The 19219-nt window shown below is 45.1% G+C and overlaps 1 pseudogene; it reads left to right on the forward strand.

The window, feature by feature from the left end:
• Positions 1-3870: 3870 nt before the first annotated feature.
• On the forward strand, positions 3871-6960 carry LOC144602454 (dolichyl-diphosphooligosaccharide--protein glycosyltransferase subunit TMEM258 pseudogene; annotated as a pseudogene).
• The last annotated feature ends 12259 nt before the right edge of the window (positions 6961-19219 follow it).

A 19219-nucleotide genomic window follows, 5' to 3' on the forward strand; every position in this document is an offset into this window, starting at 1 on the left:
GTACTCGTTCTCACCTAGGCCACAGCTCACAAGGGGCTGCTTCTTTTATCATCATTACTTTTTTGCATATCTTTCACTCATTTGTTCTATATCTCTACATCACTATCTATATTTCTTGTTTCCTTTTCACCGGACTCTCATTCTGAAGAAGGGTCTCGACCAGAAACGTCACCTAATCTTTTTTTCCAGAGATGCTGTCTGACCCGCTGAGTTACTCCAGCTTTTTGCGTCTATCTTCGACCCAAACAGTTATTCCAGATGAAACAGAGATTTACTCAGACTTCAAGATAAAATTTAATTGGGGACCATCAGACTAGTCAGAGAACTAGGAAGGGGAGGGATGGAGAGTGGGGGAAACCAATGGTTACTTGAAGTTGAAGATGTCAATATTCATACTGTTGGGGTGAAGGCTTTTGTGTCTCTCTTTGCTGTAAACCAGCATCTGTAATTCCTTCCCACACATTTACTCAGACTTCCTTCAGTCTAGTGTACTGTGGTGGGTGTTACCAATACAGTCTCTTCTATACTGGAGAATCCAGACACAGATTAAGAGCATAAGAATGTCGCCGCACGAGTAGGCCTCTTAATATGAGTGTGGTTGATCTACCCCATGCCTCACTTCTCTATTGTGCCAGCTCCCCATCAATTCCCCAATCGTTATCTTTTCCTTTAAATACTTCCAAAGATCAGCCTCCCATCAGCGATTTTCCATGTGGGATTGCTTTATGGATTACCTGTATTCCAGTGGCAGGGGTATCCCTGAATTTCCAGCTGCCCGAACTCACCATCTCACTCTGACCTGTCAGGCTGTGACCTCCTGTACTGACAATGAATCCCAACTGAAGTTCAAGGAACTGCACCTCATCTTCTATCTGGGCATTCTAATGAATCAATATTGAATTCTCCCAATTTAGATAACATTCCCTTTCACTCTGTATCAGAACTGGCCATTTCTGCCTGTTCATCTGTGTGTTAGAACATAAGTAACATTGAACAGCTCAGCACAGGAACAGGTCCTTTGTGTGTGCTAAACAAGACGTCAAGTTAAAATAATACCTTCTGCCTACCTATGGTCTATATACCCCTATTCCTTGCCTGTTCATGTGTCTGCCTCAGTGCATCTTAAACACTACCATCCTATCTGCCTCCGCCACTTTCCAGGAACCTACTATTCTTTTTTCCAAAATTCCTGCCTCGTAACTCTACTTTTAACTTACGCACTCTCACTTTAAAGCCTGCCCCTCTAGTATTTGACATGAAATGTTGGCATTTTTGTTTCTCTCCATTAGTCAAGATACTGGGTTGTTTGACAGCTCTGCTATTTACTACATATTACATATTATGAGCAAAATACAAACTACTGGAGGGATCCTCCTTCAGGCTCGATGTCTGTCCATTTTCTCCACGGATGCTGCCTGAATTGCTGAGTTATTCCAGTAATTTGTTGCTTTGCTCAAGATTCCAACATCTGCAAAACATGCAATTGAAAGATTACTCCTTGCAATTCTACACCAAAGTGTTAAATAATTATTGCAAGACACAATTAAAGAACACGTCATCAAGATGAGTTTGTAAAAGTTAAAGAGGCTATATCTGAATTCCCCTGGGATGATTCCCCTGATGAACAGATTGAACTAACTCCATTCTTTAGTTTTAGTTTTGGGAGATGCAGCATGGAAATAACCCCTTTATCACACTGAGTCCATGCTGACCATCAATCGAAGTCTGAAGAAGGGTCAATATTCATATCGCTGGAATGCTTCCATCCCACTTCTGAAACAATTGTAGAGACTCACAATCTTCTCTGAGAAACAATTTTGTCTCATGTCTATGTTAAAAATGACACTCAACTCCTAATTCCCCTAGAAGGAACATATCCTCATAGAATCATGTAGCACAGAAATAGCTCCTTCGGCCCACCATGTCCATGCAGAACATCCACTACTTATCCATAATAATCAGTACTTGGCCTGCAGCTTCCTTTACCTTGGCCAAGTAAGCGCTTGTCCTCCTCGCCATCTATCCTGTCAACCCTTCAGGGTCTTATTTTTTTCACTCAAGTTCTCTCTCACAGTTTGAAACACCAACAACTGCAAGCTGGCCTATGCATCCTTTTCTGATGAGGCAACTCATCCATTTCAGATATCAGCCACGGAGTGAGTAGTATTCTGACAAGGAGAATTGGCATCAACGAAAAAGCAAACGGATCGTTCTCAAGCTGGTATGCTGGTATCAGTGTTCAGTTCCCAGGCATTCACAACCTAAAGTCATGATCTGGTGAGGGACCAAATATCATAGATACCAGAGACATCAAATGCTGGAATCTGGAGTACAAAACAACCTGCCGGAGAAACTCAGCAGGTTGACCATCCCAGGGGGAAAGGAGGGGAGGGAAAGAATTGTTGGTTTTTTTTGGGTTGAGACCCTATATCAGGATTGAGAGTGAAGATGAACAGTGTAATGAGGAGGGCGGCGGGGGGGGGGGGGGGCGGGTATTGGGAGGGACTGAGACAAGGGGCAGTAGGTGTAGGAAGGGACCGCAGATGCTGGTTTAAACTGAAGATTGACACAAAAATTGGAGTGACTCAGCGTAGGAAGGTATCACAAAATGCTGGAGTAACTCAGCGGGCCAGGCAGCATCTCAGGAGAGAAGGAATGGGTGATGTTTCATGTCGAGACCCTTCTTCGGACAGGGTGAGGGGAAAGGGAAACGAGAGATATAGACGGTGATGTAGAGAGCTGTAGAACAAATGAATGAAAGATATACAAAAAAGTAATGATAATAGCCAGAGCAGGGGGATCAAAGAGTTTTTTTTGTGTTGGTTTTGTGATTGTGTGTGTTATTGCTTTATTTTTATTGCTTCTTATTGTTGGACTGTGGGTAATGGAATTTTGTCCAAAAGACATGTTTTTTGGATGACAATAAAGGCCATTCTGATTCTGATTCTGATTCTGAGAGGGGAGCAGAACTCTCGTCGGAGAAAGGATGACAGGCAGAGTAAGAATGTGGTCAAATAGCAGGAAAGCAGTAGAAATCACAGAGGGGCAGTAGTAAGAGAGTGTCTCACAGAACTCCCATCAAAGAGGACACCACCCGTCTCCCTCGCCCCCTCCTCTCTATATCACCACATCCCCTCTCCCCTTTACACTGGCAACTTTCCCTCTACACTCTCAGCCCTGATGCAGGCCCTCAACCCAAAACATCGCCATTCCTTTCCCCTCGACCTGCGGAGTTCCTCTGGAATATTGCTGCTTCGCACCAAATATCATCATTCCAGGTTTGCAGACAATCCCTGAGCCAGCTGGGATCGTGAGTAGGGTTGCCAACTTTCTCACTCCCAAATAAGGGACAAACGGTGACATCACCGCCCCGCGCCCCACGTGACCTCACCCAGCCAGCGGCCACGTGCTCCCGCTCCACCAACGGTGGCCGCCCGGGCCGGGAGGCGGGTTGCTACGCAACCTCTATTAGGCGGTGCCCGGGCCTACAGTGTCCGGGCCTACAGCGGCCCCAGGGCCTACAGTGTCCGGGCCTACAGTGTCCGGGCCTACACTGTTTGGGTCTACACTCTCTGGGCCTACAGCGGCCCCCGGGTCTACAGTGTCCAGGCCTACAGCGCCCCCCGGGCCTAATACGGGACAAGGGCGGTCCCGTACGGGACAAACCAATTTATCCCAATATACGGGTTGTCCCGGCTAATAAGGGACAATTGGCAACCCTAACTGTGTGTATGGAGCAGGATGTTGACAGTGTTCAGAGAATAAAAAATAAATGGGGTGAGAGCATGGCAGATGAATATAATGTGAAAAAATAGAGGCTATCCATTCTGGAGAACAAAACAGAAAACAAAGTACTTGTGAAATGTGCAGATGTTTGAGGACAGCTCCGTGTGCTTGTACGCAATTCACCACAGGTCAGCAGGCAGCGGGAATCAGGAGGGCAAATATTATTTATAATTAAAGTCATACATCATGGATTACCAGAGCACGGCAGTCTGATTGCAATTGTGTAGCACCTTTGTGAGACCGCACCTGGAGGTTTGTATTCAGTTTTGGTCTCCTTACTGCAGTCGATGTGGAGGCAATGCAGCGAAGGTTTGCTAGACTGGTTCCAGGAATGCATGGCGTGCTGTGTGAGGGGAGGTTAAACATAAAATATTACAGCATAGTAATAGGCCTTTCGCCCCTCAATGTTTATGCCAAACATGATGCCAAATTAAATCTCCTTTGCCTGTACTCGATCCATATTCCTCCATTCCCTGCATATCTGTGTGCCTCTTTAAAAGCTTCTTAAATGCCACTGTGTAAAAAAAATGCCCCACATCTCTCATTTAAACTTTTCCAGCATCTCCCTGTCGCTTATGCCCCCTAATCCATTCTGGGAAACCTCTTCTGCACCCATTCCAAAGCCTATAGCACAGGCATAGTCTCTTATCATATCATATCATATATATACAGCCGGAAACAGGCCTTTTCGGCCCACCAAATCCGTGCCGCCCAGCGATCCCCGTACATTAACACTATCCTACACCCACTAGGGACAATTTTTACATTTACCCAGCCAATTAACCTACATACCTGTACGTCTTTGGAGTGTGGGAGGAAACCGAAGATCTCGGAGAAAACCCACGCAGGTCACGGGGAGAACGTACAAACTCCTTACAGTGCAGCCCCCTTAGTCAGGATCGAACCTGAGTCTCCGGCGCTGCATTCGCTGTAAAGCAGCAACTCTACCGCTGCGCTACCGTGCCGCCACGGTATTCTGCCCACAATGTCTGTGCTGAACGTGATGCCAAATCCAGCTCTAATCTGCCTGGGCATAATGCATATTCCTCCATTCCCTGCATATCCATATGCCTAGCAATAGTCTCTTACATACCACTATCATCTAGAGTCATAAATTCATACCATGGAAACAGGCCCTTCAGTCTAACTTGCCCATGCTGATCAAGATGCCCCATCTGTGCTAGTCCCACCTGCCTATGTTTGGCCCATATCCCGCTAAACCTTTCCTATCCATGTCCCTGTCCAAATGTTATTGCATCTGCCTCAACTACCTCCTCTGACAGCGCATTCTATATACCCACTAACATCTGTGTGAAAAGTTGCCCCCCCCCCCCCCCCACCTCTCATCTTAAAGCTACACTTTAGTATCTGATTTTTCTATCCTGGGACAAAGCTTCTGATTGTCTACCTTATTTATGCCCTTATACATCTATCAGCTAGATCCCTCCTCACACCTCCAACTTTCCAGAGAAAACAATCCAAGTCCATCCAACCTCTCCCTGTAGCTAACACCACCTAATCTAGGTATCATTCTGGTAAACCTGCACCCTTTCCAAACCCTCCATTTCCTTCCTGCATTGGGATGACCAAAATGCATGCGATACTCCAAAGTCTAATCTAAGTCCTAACCAAAGTCCTATAAATCTGCATCATGACTTCCTCAATGCCCCGACCAATGAAAGCAAAAATTCCAAATGCCTTCTTTATCACTCTATTTACTTGTGTTGTCACTTTAAGTGAGTTGTGCCCTTTGATCCCAAAATGCCTCTGTATATCAATGCTATTTAAGACCTTGTGTAGGAAGGAACTGCTGATGCTGGTTTAAACCTAAGAGAGGCACAAAAAGCTGGAGTAGCTCAGCAGGACAGGCAGCATCTCTGGAGAGAAGAGTCTCGACCCGAAACGTCACCCATTCCTTCTCTCCAGAGATGCTGCCTGTCCCGTTGAGTTACTCCAGCTTTTTGTGTCTATCTTCTAATAAAGGTCTTGCCATTAATTCCATATTTCCTCCTTACATTCACCCTCCCAAAAGACAACGTGTCTTACTTGCTCGGATTAAACTTCATCTGTCGTTTCTCCGTTCATTTCTGAGGCTGTTCTATACCTCACTGTACACTTTGACAGACTTTCCCAAAGTCTGTGACCCCAGTGATCTTGGTATCATCTACAAACCTATTAACCAACTCACCCACATTGGCATCCAAGCCATTTAGTTCTATATCATAAACAGCAGAGGTCCAAGCACAGAACCCTGCGGAACTGGTCACAGACCTACAGCCTGAATACTGCCCTCCCACCTCAATCCTGCGTCTTCTATCAACATTACAGTTATAAATCTATGTGACCAAGTCACTGTTAATCCTGTGCATCTTAATATTCTAGATCAGCCTACTTTTTATCTAACGGCTTAGTAAAATCCATGTAGGTACCTTCCACCACCCAATGTGCTGTGGGAGTGGAGGAGTCACAGTTAACAGTAAGTGGGAGATCAGGGGGAGCCTGGGTTAATGAGCTGGGGGAATGAGAGTCACAGGGGGAGTGAGGGTCACTGTGGACATGGAAATTGGCAGAGAGCGAGGGTCATGGCCAACAGAGGTTGTGGGGGATCAGTGGGCAGAGAACGTGAGTCACAGTGGGCAGAGAACGTGAGTCACAGTGGGCAGAGGGAATGGGGGGTCACAGTGGAAATGGGGGGATCAGTGGGCGGAGAGGTGGCAACTGTCCAGGCCTTGATGAGACTGCACCTTGAGGTCGGTGACTTCCTCGGTGGAGACGTGGCCCGAGAGCGAATATAGAGCTTGAGGCAATGGCCCGATACACCAGCCCGGTCAATCCTGCTGTCTTCCCACATTTGGCCATGGTCCTCCTAGCAATTGGGATTCACCATCTGGTTCTTTGTATATGAAGTCACATCTACCAAGTACACACGGGACATCTACAAAGAGCTGCTGATTTCTCTAGTAGCATCTCTTTTTATGGGATTTGGAGTACTTTTCCTTCTTCTTTGGGTCGGAATCTTTGTATGACGGGAGCTGGGAGTGTGTGGGGAGAACTGCGAGACCATTCCTTCAGGATCTGCTGCATTCACACTGACTTGCTTGTAGTCTCAATGCCTCTGGTTATCACAGAAGCAAAAAGGCCTTCAGGATCCACTGTGTGGCACCAGGAATTTTTATCTAATCCTTTTGTACCAACAAAAAAATAAAAGCTTTTAAAAAAAAAGAGACTGCACCTTGAGCATTGTGCGTAGTTTTGGTCTCCTTATCAGAGGAAGGATGTTTTTGCGATGAAAGTTCAGCGAAGGTTCATGTGATCGATCTCTGCGATGGCAGGGCATAGCTATGAAGAGAGATTGGGTCAATTAGGCATATATTTGGTGGAGGAAAGAAGTATGAGAGTGGACCCCATTGAAACTTGATGGGACTGGACTGTTTGAAGAATATTCCTGATGACGGGGAAGTTCAAAACCTGGCCCGAAGGATACTGTGATAAGAAGAAGCCTCTTCACCCAAGGATGAGTGAAAATTGTGGAGTTCTCTCCCATGGAAGCCAAAATCATGAAATATATGATTTCATGTATATTGAGGATGGAGTTAGATATATCAAGATTCAAGAGTTCAAGAATGTTTATTTCTTGTGTGCACAGGATATGAACCGGATAAATAAATTCTTACTTCCTGCAGCTTTCCAGCCATATAGGACGCAACAAAAAAGATACAATAAATTATCAGTTATTCTGAGGGAACAACCATGATAGTGCAAAAGCAAAAGTATATAGAGTAACCGTAATAGAGTAAAGCCTGCAGTGGTTCGATGCTGTGTAGTGTTGTGGTTAGGTTTGTGCAAGATGATTCTTGAACCTGATGGTGATCAGAAGCTGCTCTTGAACCTGGAGATAATGGTTCTCAGGTTCCTGTACCTCTTCCCAATGGTAGCAGTGAGATGTGGGCATAGGTGGTGTGGGTCTTCAATGACATTAGCTGGTGTCTTAGTTTAGAGATACAACACGGAAACAGGCCCTTCGGCCCACCGGGTCCACGCCGAACAGCGATCCCCGCACATTAACACTATCCTACACACAGTCGGGACAATTTTTACATTTACCAAGCCAATTAACCTACATACCTGTACGTCTTTGGAGTGTGGGAGGAAACCGAAGACCTCGTAGAAAACTCATGCAGGTCACGGGAAGAACGTACAAACTCCGTGCAGACAGTACCCGTAGTCGGGTTTGAACCCGGGTCTCTGGCACTGCATTCGCTGTGAGGCAAGCAACTCACAGTGCTACCGTGCCGCCCTTGAGGCAGCAGTTCCTGTCGATCCTTTCGACGTAGGGGTGGTCAGTTGCTGTGATGGACTGGGCAATGTCCACCACTTTCTGCAACCTCCATCATTTCGAATTGCTCAAGTTTCCATACCAGCCATGATTTGCAACCAGTCCATGCTCTTCATCGTATACTTATATTTGCCTCAAGGCTAAAGGACTGTGGGATATAGGGAGAAGGGAGAAGCAGGATAATGAATTTGTTTGATGAGTCACAATGGTAATGCATGGTGGACCAGCCAAACAAATTGTCTTACACTTACAGTGTCTCCAGTGGCAGCACATAATTGTGCCAAGATGTACACTACAGCTGCAATGACAGATATAGTATGGAAACCGCCCCTTCAGCCCAATGAGTTCATGCCAACCATCAATTCATCGGTTCACACTAGTTCTATTTTATCCCACTTTCTCATCCACTCCCACACACTAGGGACAATTTACAGAGGGACAATTAACCTACAAACCCATGTGTCTTTGGGAATACGGGAGGAAACTGGAGCACGTAGTGGAAACCCATAAGGTCACAGGGAGAACGTGCAAGCTTCACACAGACAGCACCCAAAGTCAGGAACAAACCCAGATATTTGAGACTGTGAGGCAGCTGCTCTACTGGTGGTGGTCCTTAATGGAGAACTGTAGGTTGCAAAACAGTTGGGAACCTGTAATAAAACGACTATTGCATAAAGTCCATTCTGTAAGCAATAGGTTCACAATGTGATAAACCTTAATAAAATGTTTTAGAAAGTTTTTTAAAAAATCCATCTGTGCAGTTTTTGTCCCTCTAGATATGAACCATGGGTTGAGTGAACATGTTTGCATCTGCACTCACTTGGATCATTAACAAGTTAGTGGCACAGAGGTAAGGGGAGAAGAAACCATAAACTACACCTCGGTTAAACTTGCTAACTGTGCAGTGCATAAACCTTCTTGTATGATGGTGAAAGTAATGGGTCCCTTTAAACCCGGGACATTCTCACGTCAACAGCACTGAAGTGATACAGAGCTGGAGCAGGTCACTCTCGGACGAATGTCCCTGAGGTGATGGAGTGTTCTCAGAGGTGGTTAAAGCCTGGGAACCAGGTTGCATTCTTTCCATCTCATCAAATATAAACAGAAGAACAAATCAGTCACTGTAATAAAACTTCTTATTAAAAAAACACTCTGCGTGAATCATAAACCAGATGGCACCAGAATTATAATGACCCTTTGGTGCAACCTTAACATTAAGAAAAATGCCATATATTTTTTTAACTTTCTGTTTTTATTTTATAACTTATTGATGTCATTCTGTAATGTAATGCACCTCAGAGACAGCCACAGAGTGAGTGATTACCTGGATGCCTTGGTGCAAGAAGTATGAGTCTTGAATCTTCTGTTCCCCCTGACTAAAATGCACGGGATTACAGTGACATGGCTGTATAGATTCACAACTGGCTTACTGGCAGAAGATAGAGGGTTGTGGAGGAAGTACAATATTCAGGCTAGAGGTCTGTGGCCGGTGGAGTTCCGCAGGGATCTGTGCTGGGACCTCTACTGTTTATGATATAGATAAATGACTTGGAGGTGAAGGTAGATGGTTTGGTCAGTGAGTGTGCAGATGACACCGAGATTGCTGGGATCATGGACTGTGAGGAAGGCTGTTAAAAGTATACCGTGGGATATAGATCAACTGCAGAAATAGTTAGAGAAATGGCAGTGGGTGTTTATCATGACCAGGTGTGAGGTGTTGAACTTTGGGAGGTCAAATATGAGGGGAAAATATATAATTAATGGCATGAACAACATTGATGTAAAGACGGGTCTTGGGGTCCAAGTGCCTGACTCCCTAAAATTGGCAACACAAATAAATAGAGTGGTAAAGAGAGTGATATATGATACACTGGCTCCCATGGGTCGGGACAATGAGTTAAGAGTCAGGTAGTCATAAAAGAAGGGAACAAACTTCACATAGCAATCCCACGAGAAGGTGGACCTTTCATTCTGGGCAATGCTTCAGCCACAAGAAACGACACAAGAGATCACTGAGACAGAAATGGCGAGGCTAGATGTCCACATCGTTTGTATTTGTTCAGCTGTATAGTATCTCTTGATTACTACAGGTGTCTGGGGTTATGGGGAGAAGGCCAGAGAATGGGGTTAGGAGGGAGAGATAGGTCAGCCATGATTGAGTGGCGGAGCAGACTTGATGGGCCGGATGGCCTAAATCTGCTCCCATCACTTATGACCTTATGATCTCTAGGCAAGAAAAATTGGAAGGACAAATAGAGAGTGGAACGACCAGCTTCCAATACTTCCAGTGTCGCTGACTGAACTACACTGCTGCCATTGTTGACCAACCAGGATTCGACCATTCAATTGCTTTCCTTGACCTTACAGGACTGAGGCTTGTGCCCAGTATGGGTGGTGTTGGTGGAGAGACATGCGGACTACAGATGCTGGAAACTTGAGCAAAAACAAACTGCTGGAGGAACTGTGGAGAGAAATGGACAATGGACATTTAGCATTGGGACTATTCATTCTCAGATGATTGCTTAGTTTAGTTTGGTTTAGTTTAGATATACAGCATGGAAACAGCCCCTTTGGCCCACCAAATCCGCGCTGACCAACAATCATCCATGCACTAATTCTATCCTACAACCAGGGACAATTTACAAAATTTACAAAAGCCGATTAACCAAAAAATCTGCATGTCTTTAGAATGTGGGAGGAAGACAGAGCACCTGGAGAAAACCCATGCGGTCGCAGGAACGACGTACAGGCAGCACCTGCAGTCAGGATTGAGCCTGGGTCTCGAGCGCTGTAAGGCAGTGGCAGAAAAGAAACACATCATAAAAGTGTGCAGCTGACTTGCAAAGTGCAGGCATCTGATCAAAGCCAAACCGGTAAACTTCCCATTGTAATATATTCACAGGAAACAATTCACGTCAGGGTTTCAACAGCATAGTCTGACAATGCCAGCTGCAATTTCCAACACAGGTATCCTGGTCAATTACCTCCTGCCAGGTGTTTTGAGCTTGAAGTATGATGACTGGTTAACAATGGGGATAAAATGTCCAATCTCAGCCCATTGAACAATGTGGCTGCAGTTGCACCCAACAATGTGCTTGTTCTGAGATGTGTGATTACTCTCTTCATTTCTACCTTGCCCCAAGCAAAATTAACTCTTGGGCAGCATTGCGAAAAATAGACTTTGCTTTAAAAATGTCTCTTGATGTATCAAAACAATGTTTGGCTGGAATTAACGCGGCTGAAAATGCATTTCAAAAATACATTTCACATCAAGCACTGTAGACCATGAATAGAAATTGAGTTTAAAGAAACTATACAAAACTATTTCCATGAAACGTTTATCCATTTTTTTGGTTAAAGTGCTGAGTAACCGGGAGATCAGGTAGGTTTAGGCGGACTGAGGGAGGTTTTCAGCGAAACGATCGGTGAGCCTATCGGTCGAGCCTATCAGTCTCGCCGATACACTGGAGTCAACACCTGAAACAGCGGATACAGTAGATGAGATTGGAGGAGGTGCAAGTGAACCTCTGCTTCACCTGAAAAGACTGTTGGGATCCTTGGACGGAGTCGAGGGGGGAGGTAAAGGAACTCCTGCAGTTGCAGGGGAAAGTACCTGGGGAGGGGGTGGTTTGGGTGGGAAGGGACGAGTTGACCTGGGAGTTGCGGAGGGAATGGTCTCTGCGGAAAGCAAAAAGGGGTGGAGATGGGAAGATGTGACAAGTAGTGGGATCCCATTGGAGGTGGTGAAAATGTCAGAGGATTATGTGGTGTATGCGACGACTGATGGGTGGAAGGTGAGGACAAGGGGGACTCTGTCCTTGTTACGAATGGGGGAGGGGGAGCAAGAGCGGAGCTGTGGGATATTGAGGAGACCCTAGTGAGAGCCTCATCTATAATGGAAGAGGGGAACCTCCGTTCCCTAAAGAATGAGGACATCTCCGATTACTTGGTATGGAAAACCTCATCCTGGGCGAAGATGCGGCGTAGTCGGAGGAATTGGGAGTAGCAGATAAAGTCTTTTCAGGAAGCAGGGTGGGAAGAAGTGTAGTCTAGATAGCTATGGGAGTCAGTGGGTTTGTAATAGATGTCAGTCGGTAGTCTGTCTCCTGTGACGGAGACGGTGAGATCTGGAAACGGAAGGGAGATTTCGGGGATGGTCCAAGTGAATTTAAGTGCAGGATGGGAATTAGTCGTGAAGTTAATGAAGTCAGTGAGTTCTGCATGAGTGCAGGTGGTAACACCAATGCAGTCGTCAATGTAGCAGAGGTAGAGTTCAGGGATAGGGCCACGTTACGCCTGGAACAGTGATTGGTCGACGTACCCTACAAAGAGGCAGGCATAGCTGGGGTCCATGCGAGTGCCCATAGCTACACCTTGGACTTGGAGGAAGTGGGAGGAGTCGGAGGAGAAGTTGTTGAGGTTTACAACCACTTTGATCATCCAAGGTTCCCTATTTTGTCATCCTTATTCTTCCTAATCACTGAATGTGCTGGTTCTGAACTTCAATGAACTGGCTTTTAAACGACTACTTCATGCCAGATGTGGACTTGCCCAATAATAGCTGCTCCCAGTGCACCCTCCCATGCTCCTGCCTAATAACGTTACAGTTCAGTTGAATTTAAGAACACAGTTTTAGAATAAGGGGTAGGCCATTAGGACTGAGATGAGGAAAAACTTTTTCACCCAGAGATATGTGAATCTGTGGAATTCTCTGCCACCGAAGGCAGTGGAGGCCAATTCACTGGATGTTTTCAAGAGAGAGTTAGATTTAGATCTTAGGGCTAAATGAATCAAGGGATATGGGGGGAAAAGTAGGAACAGAGTACTTAGGTTTGGATGATCAGCCTTGATCATATTGAAAAGACTGTTGGGATCCTTGGACGGAGTCGAGGGGGGAGGTAAAGGAACTCCTGCTTAGGTTTGGATGATCAGCCATGATCATATTGAAAAGACTGTTGGGTCGAAGGGCCGAATAGCCTAGTTCTGCACCTATTTTCTATGAATTTACTTGAATTTAGTAGTTTCCTGCAAGGTCCAGCCTTCTCCCTATTCAGACTAATCCCAAAACCTACAGAGACGTGATCACTATCCCCAACATGCTCCTCCACTGTAACACCAGTACCTTGGTCAGCTGAGGTCACTATCTTTCCTGTGATGGAGAGGTTTTGAACAGATTTTTTAAAAACACATAAAATGCTCGAATTATTCAGCTGTCAGGCAGCATTTCTGAAGAACATGGATAGGTGACGTTTCGGGTCAGGTCCCTTCTTCAGACTAATTGTTCTGGTGGGGGTAGGGAGAGAGATGGGAGGGAAGAAAGCTGGAAGAGAGGAGATCACCACAATCTGTCTGAAGACGGGTCTCGACTGGAAACATCACCTCTCCGTGTTCGCCAGAGATACTGCCTTACATGCTGAGATACACCGGCCAACATGTCCCTGCTACACTAGTTCCACCTGCCCGCCTTTGGTCCAGATCCCTCCAAACCTGTCCTTTCCATGTACCTCTCTAACTGTTTCTTAAACGTCGGGATATTCCCTGCCTCAACTCAATTCATGGAATTATACAACTATACAGCCTTTCGGCCCACCTTGTCCATGCCGACCAATTTGCCATTCTGGGCTGGTCCCATTTGCCTGCATTTGGCCCTTATCCCTCAAAACCAATCTAATTCTTTCGAAACTAAATCCAACCTCATTCCTTTGAAAAAATCCCCACGACCCCTGAAACCAGCAAATTCCTGGAAGAAAATCATGAATATTCTGGTTCCAGGAAGTAAATGGATTGAAATTTACATTTTAAGATGCCATTATGCAACAGTATGCATTGATAAGACGCGCTGCCTTTACTTAAGATAATGGACAAACAATTTAAGATAAAAGCTGTTTTTACCCTGTGTGTTTTGTAATCTGACATTTGCTGCCTGGAAGTGGGAGGAATATTTGCAGGAGACCGAGTGGGGAAATGAGACAAATTGGACAGTTCCTCCAAAGAGCTTTGTTGTTCAATGATTCATTATCAGATTGAACACCATTTTAACTGCTGCAAGAGTGTGGTAGAAACAGCCGAGGTTTAAATGAGATCCAGTTCAGTTTTTTTCCTAACATTGAATGTTGCTGTCATGTTTGTAATTTAGTCTCCTTGCACAGTGTCACAGTGTCAGTCTGAAGAAGGGTTTCGACCCGAAGCGTCACCCATTCCTTCTCTCCCGAGATGTTGCCAGACCCGCTGAGTTACTCCAGCATTTTGTGTCTACTGGAGGATCTAAGCAGGTCAGGCAGCATCTGTGGAGGGAAATGGATGAATGATGTTGTAGGTCGGAAGATGCCACAACTAAAACCTATCTGACAATAACTTGGAAAGTATGTTTATGTATGTTAATAACCTCTCTTTCCCTGGCAAACTAAAGGTGATGTTTTTAAGATGGAGCTGGTAAATGAGCACTGGGATAGTCATGTGTCATTAACGTTTGCTTGTTTATGTTCTCACATCCTTAGGGGACTTGGAATTGCCAACTCTATTAGTTGCCTTAGGCGTGTGATTGATTGATTCATTCATTCAGGGCACAGATTGAGGTGAAATGGTGTAGACTGAAACCTGGCATCCTCCACTGTTGGAGGAGTTTGGAGTGTTTGGTGTAAGCAAGTGGGAAGAACAGACAAGAGTGGGCTATCTGACTGGTGGTAGTGTTGGAGGGCTCGGGGCAGTTAAAAGTCTGTTGTTAAGCAGCAATGGGAGGAGGCACACACCAGGTCAGCAGAGTGTATGAATCACCATAATGTGGAGGCAGTTCATTGAAAATTCATTGATTTTTCATAGTTAGACAAGGTCTGTGTAGAAATCAAATGCCATCTTCCAAATACTGCCCCAATGGTCTCCCAGACTGATCTATCCAATATAATAGATGTAAGCAACTGCAGGTGCTGGTTAACAAAAAAAGACAAAGTGCTGGTGCATCTCAGCATGAAATCTAACTTTGATTTAAACCAGCATCTGTAGTTTTTTCCCTAGATCCTCCAGTAGTTTGTTGTTTGTTTTAAAACATTGTGTTTGGATCAGCCCAGCTCCGAAACAAGTCTATCTTTCCACTCAATCATCATGATCACTATGTGACTTTCCAATTGAGCTCATTTGTCAACATGCTTACAATATTAACTTTTGTTAGGAGTTTAGTTTGGTTTAGTTTAGTTTTGTTTAGTTTTTTTGAGTTTGGTTTATTTCAAGATACATCGAGGAAACAGTCCCTTCGGCCCACTAAGTCAACACCGACCAGCAATCACCTGTATACTAGTTTCAATCCACACACAAGGGAAAATTTACAGAAACTAATTAACCTACAAACCTGCACATCTTTGGAGCGTGGGAGGAAACCAAAGCACCTGGAGACAACCCACATGGTCACAGGGAGAATGAACAAACTGTACAGACAGCATCTGTCGTCAGGATCAAACCCGGGTCTCTGGCGCTGTAAGGCAGCAACTCTCCCGCTGTGACACTGTGCAAGGAGACTAAATTACAAACATGACAGCAACATTCAATGTTAGGAAAAAAACAACTGGATCTCATTTAAACCTCGGCTGTTTCTACCACACTCTTGCAGCAGCACTCTTGCGGCACGGTAGCGCAGCGGTAGAGTTGCTGCTTTACAGTTAATGCAGCGCCGGAGACTTAGGTTCGATCCTGACTATGGGCGCTGTACTGTAAGGAGTTTGTACGTTCTCCCCGTGACCTGCGTGGATTTTCTCCGAGATCTTCGGTTTCCTCCCACACTCCAAAGACGTACAGGTATGTAGGTTAATTGACTGGGTAAATGTTAAAAAAATTGTCCCTAGTGTGTGTAGGATAGTGTTAGTGTGCGGGGATCGCTGGGCGGCGTGGACTTGGTGGGCCGAAAAGGCCTGTTTCCGCGCTGTATCTGAAATATGAAGAAAAAAATATATATGAAAATGGTGTTCAATCTGATAATGAATCATTGAACAACAAAGCTCTTTGGAGGGACTGTCCAATTTGTCTCATTTCCCCACTCGGTCTCCTGTAAATATTCCTCCCACTTCCAGGCACCAAATGTCAGGTTACAAAACACACAGGGTAAAAACAGCTTTTATCTTAAATTGTTTGTCCATTATCTTAAGTAAAGGCAGCACCTCTTATCAACGCATACTGTTGCATAATGGCATCTTAAAATGTAAATTTCAATCCATTTACTTCCTGGAACCAGAATATTCATGATTTTCTTCCAGGAATTTGCTGGTTTCAGGGGTCGTGCCAATTTTTTCAAAGGAATGAGGTTGGATTTAGTTTCGAAGGAATTAGATTGGTTTTGAGGGATATGGGCCAAATGCAGGCAAATGGGACCAGCCCAGAATGGCAAATTGGTCGGCATGGACAAGGTGGGCCGAAATGCTGTATAGTTGTATAATTCCATGAATTGAGTTGAGGCAGGGAATATCCCGACGTTTAAGAAACAGTTAGAGAGGTACATGGAAAGGACAGGTTTGGAGGGATCTGGACCAAAGGCGGTTAGGTGGAACTAGTGTAGCAGGGACATGTTGGCTGGTGTGGGCAAGTTGGGCCAAAGGACCTGTTTCCACTCTATGACTCTGAATTAAGTGAATAGGTCTGTGGTCAAATCCCATGCACCTGGAAATGTTTTCTCCCACCAAATAAAGCTCTGTATTCTGTAAATGCTTGTCTCTACCAATTGCAACTCTTCCTACTGCAGGTAAATCGTTGTGTGGGGTGGCTTGCAAAGGCTTCTCACATTTGTGACCAACCATAGGAAATGGTATCCTCAGGGCACCATGTACAGACCTGGATGCAGATGTGAAAGGCCAAAGTGAGCTGGGGAAAGCAGTGGGAATGGATTGGCAAAGCTCCCGTTGATTTGACAAGGGCTCTATGTGGGGTATCAGGATCAAGTACAGTCTTCAGGTGAAATAGGGTGAGAGGACCTGTGAAATACAGACCAGGTCTAAATTGAAATATGGTCTCCGCAACCACGAATGTATTTGTATTTCTGCAAATTTTCCCCTGCATTTTCATAATAAAAATCAAAAACACAAACCTATCTTCTGCCCTTGCACTGAGAAGAAAGGGGATGAGGCATTCTACACGTAGCAGCACGGTGAGGACATTGATGGGAAGGGAATAGATCGCTTTGGATGGAGCTGGGGAGGAACAGAAGGTGGGGCAAAGGGAATGGGATATATGCTGAGGAGGGAAGGTCAATCAGGAAGGAAATTATAAGGAGAAAGGGATATTGGGGTGGAAGGAAAATGGGCAAATGGGGAGTTTGAGGCAGAGGCAAAAAGGAAGGAGAAAGGGAACAGAGAACTGAGAAATAGTTACATTTGGAAAGCTGACAGAGCTGTTTCTGCCCTGGGCATTGTTGGACCAGATGACCACTCTTACATTTCCGTTGATCAAACTGAAGCTTGTAGCTGCATTTACAACAATGTAACAACTTAGAGTAATTTAAAATAACTGGTCTTTTCAGTTACAGAGTCCGGGAATCATACATCAGGGAACCAGGCCGTTAAGGAGGGCCGTTGGGCGGCATGGTGGCGCAGCGGTAGAGTTGCTGCCTTACAGCGAATGCAGCGCCGGAGATCCCAGGTTCGGTCCCGACTACGGGCGACGTCTGTACGGAGTTTGTTCGTTCTCCCCGTGACCTGCGTGGGTTTTCTCCGAGATCTTCCCACACTCCGAAGACGTACAGATTTGTAGGTTAATTGGCTTGATAAATGTAAAAATTGTCCCTAGTGGGTATAGGATAGTGTTAATGTGCGGGGATCACTGGTCGGCGCAGACCCGGTGGGCCGAAAAGGCCTGTTTCCATGCTGTATCTCTAAACTAAACTCAACTAAACTAGAATGGCAATGGGGTGGAAACGAGAGCTGCAGGTCAGCAAATGGAAGGGCTGATGGGAAAGTGGAGGTTATGACAAGAAAGTTTCAAAGTAAGGACAGGCAGGGTAAAGGATCATGAATATGGAGATAATGAAGGGCTGAAGTGTGTTTATTTCAATGTTAATGTAGTGGATAAAGCTGATGAACTTAGAGCCTCGATCAGTGCTTGAAATTATGATGTTGTGGCTATGACGGAAACTTGATGCTTGCTTACCCATGTTATCTTGCTGAGCTGCCATCTTCAGGGATATTTGGACTAGGCACAAGGATCTCTCTGTTACTAAATACTCCTTGGACTCTACCATTTATGGTGGATGTCGTAGCCTCATTCGTATTCCCAATATGTATCACTTCAGAATTAAAGCTGGTTTATGTTTGTAATCAATCCCCTTTTCTCACAAGTAGCACATGGGATTCAGCCTGCATGATCTTGTGACCTAGGGCACCACAAGTACTACTGGACAGTTAGCGCTGAACCACTAGGTGGCAGAAGGACCTGGACAAACACAGGGACACCGGTTGTCTGTGGTGCGTTTCAGGGCAAGGAGAACATGCTGCCTGTGCCGCTGAGTTACTCCAGCTTTTTGTGTCTATGAACAACCGATCTATGGTGTTTGCTGCTGATGCTGCTGTCTTGAGAAAAAAATGCCACATGTTATGAAAATTCCTTTTCTCCAGAGATGCTGTCTGACCCGCTGAGTTACTCCAGCTTTTTGTGTCTGTCTTAGGTTGGAGAATGTAATGGACTCAGCCTGGTTCATCATAAGCACAGCTCTCCCACCACTGAAACCATTTGCTTGAGGCACTGCCTCAAGAAAATACCTCTGTCAACAAGGACCCCCAGCCATGCCTCTTCTTGCTGCACCTTCAGTGATTCACAATTCACATTCATGACAGATGGAAAGACGAAGTGTATTTGATTATGAGACACAGTTAAATGGGAACATGAGCTGCAAAGAGAACAATAAGTATATACTATAAAAAGCTGTATATACTGTAAAAAAATTGACAGTTAATCAATTGGTCGAAAAGGTAGACAAGTGTGGGAAAATATGAGGTTATTTACTTTGGTGTAATGAATAGAGAAGAATATTTTTTTAATGTTGAGAAGCTAGTAAACACGTGTACGGAGGGATTATGTGTGCTGGTTCAGCCAACACAAAGCAAATACACACGTTCAACAAAGAAT

Source organism: Rhinoraja longicauda, chromosome 18, assembly GCF_053455715.1.
Source record: "Rhinoraja longicauda isolate Sanriku21f chromosome 18, sRhiLon1.1, whole genome shotgun sequence".
Taxonomy (NCBI): Eukaryota; Metazoa; Chordata; class Chondrichthyes; order Rajiformes; family Arhynchobatidae; genus Rhinoraja; species Rhinoraja longicauda.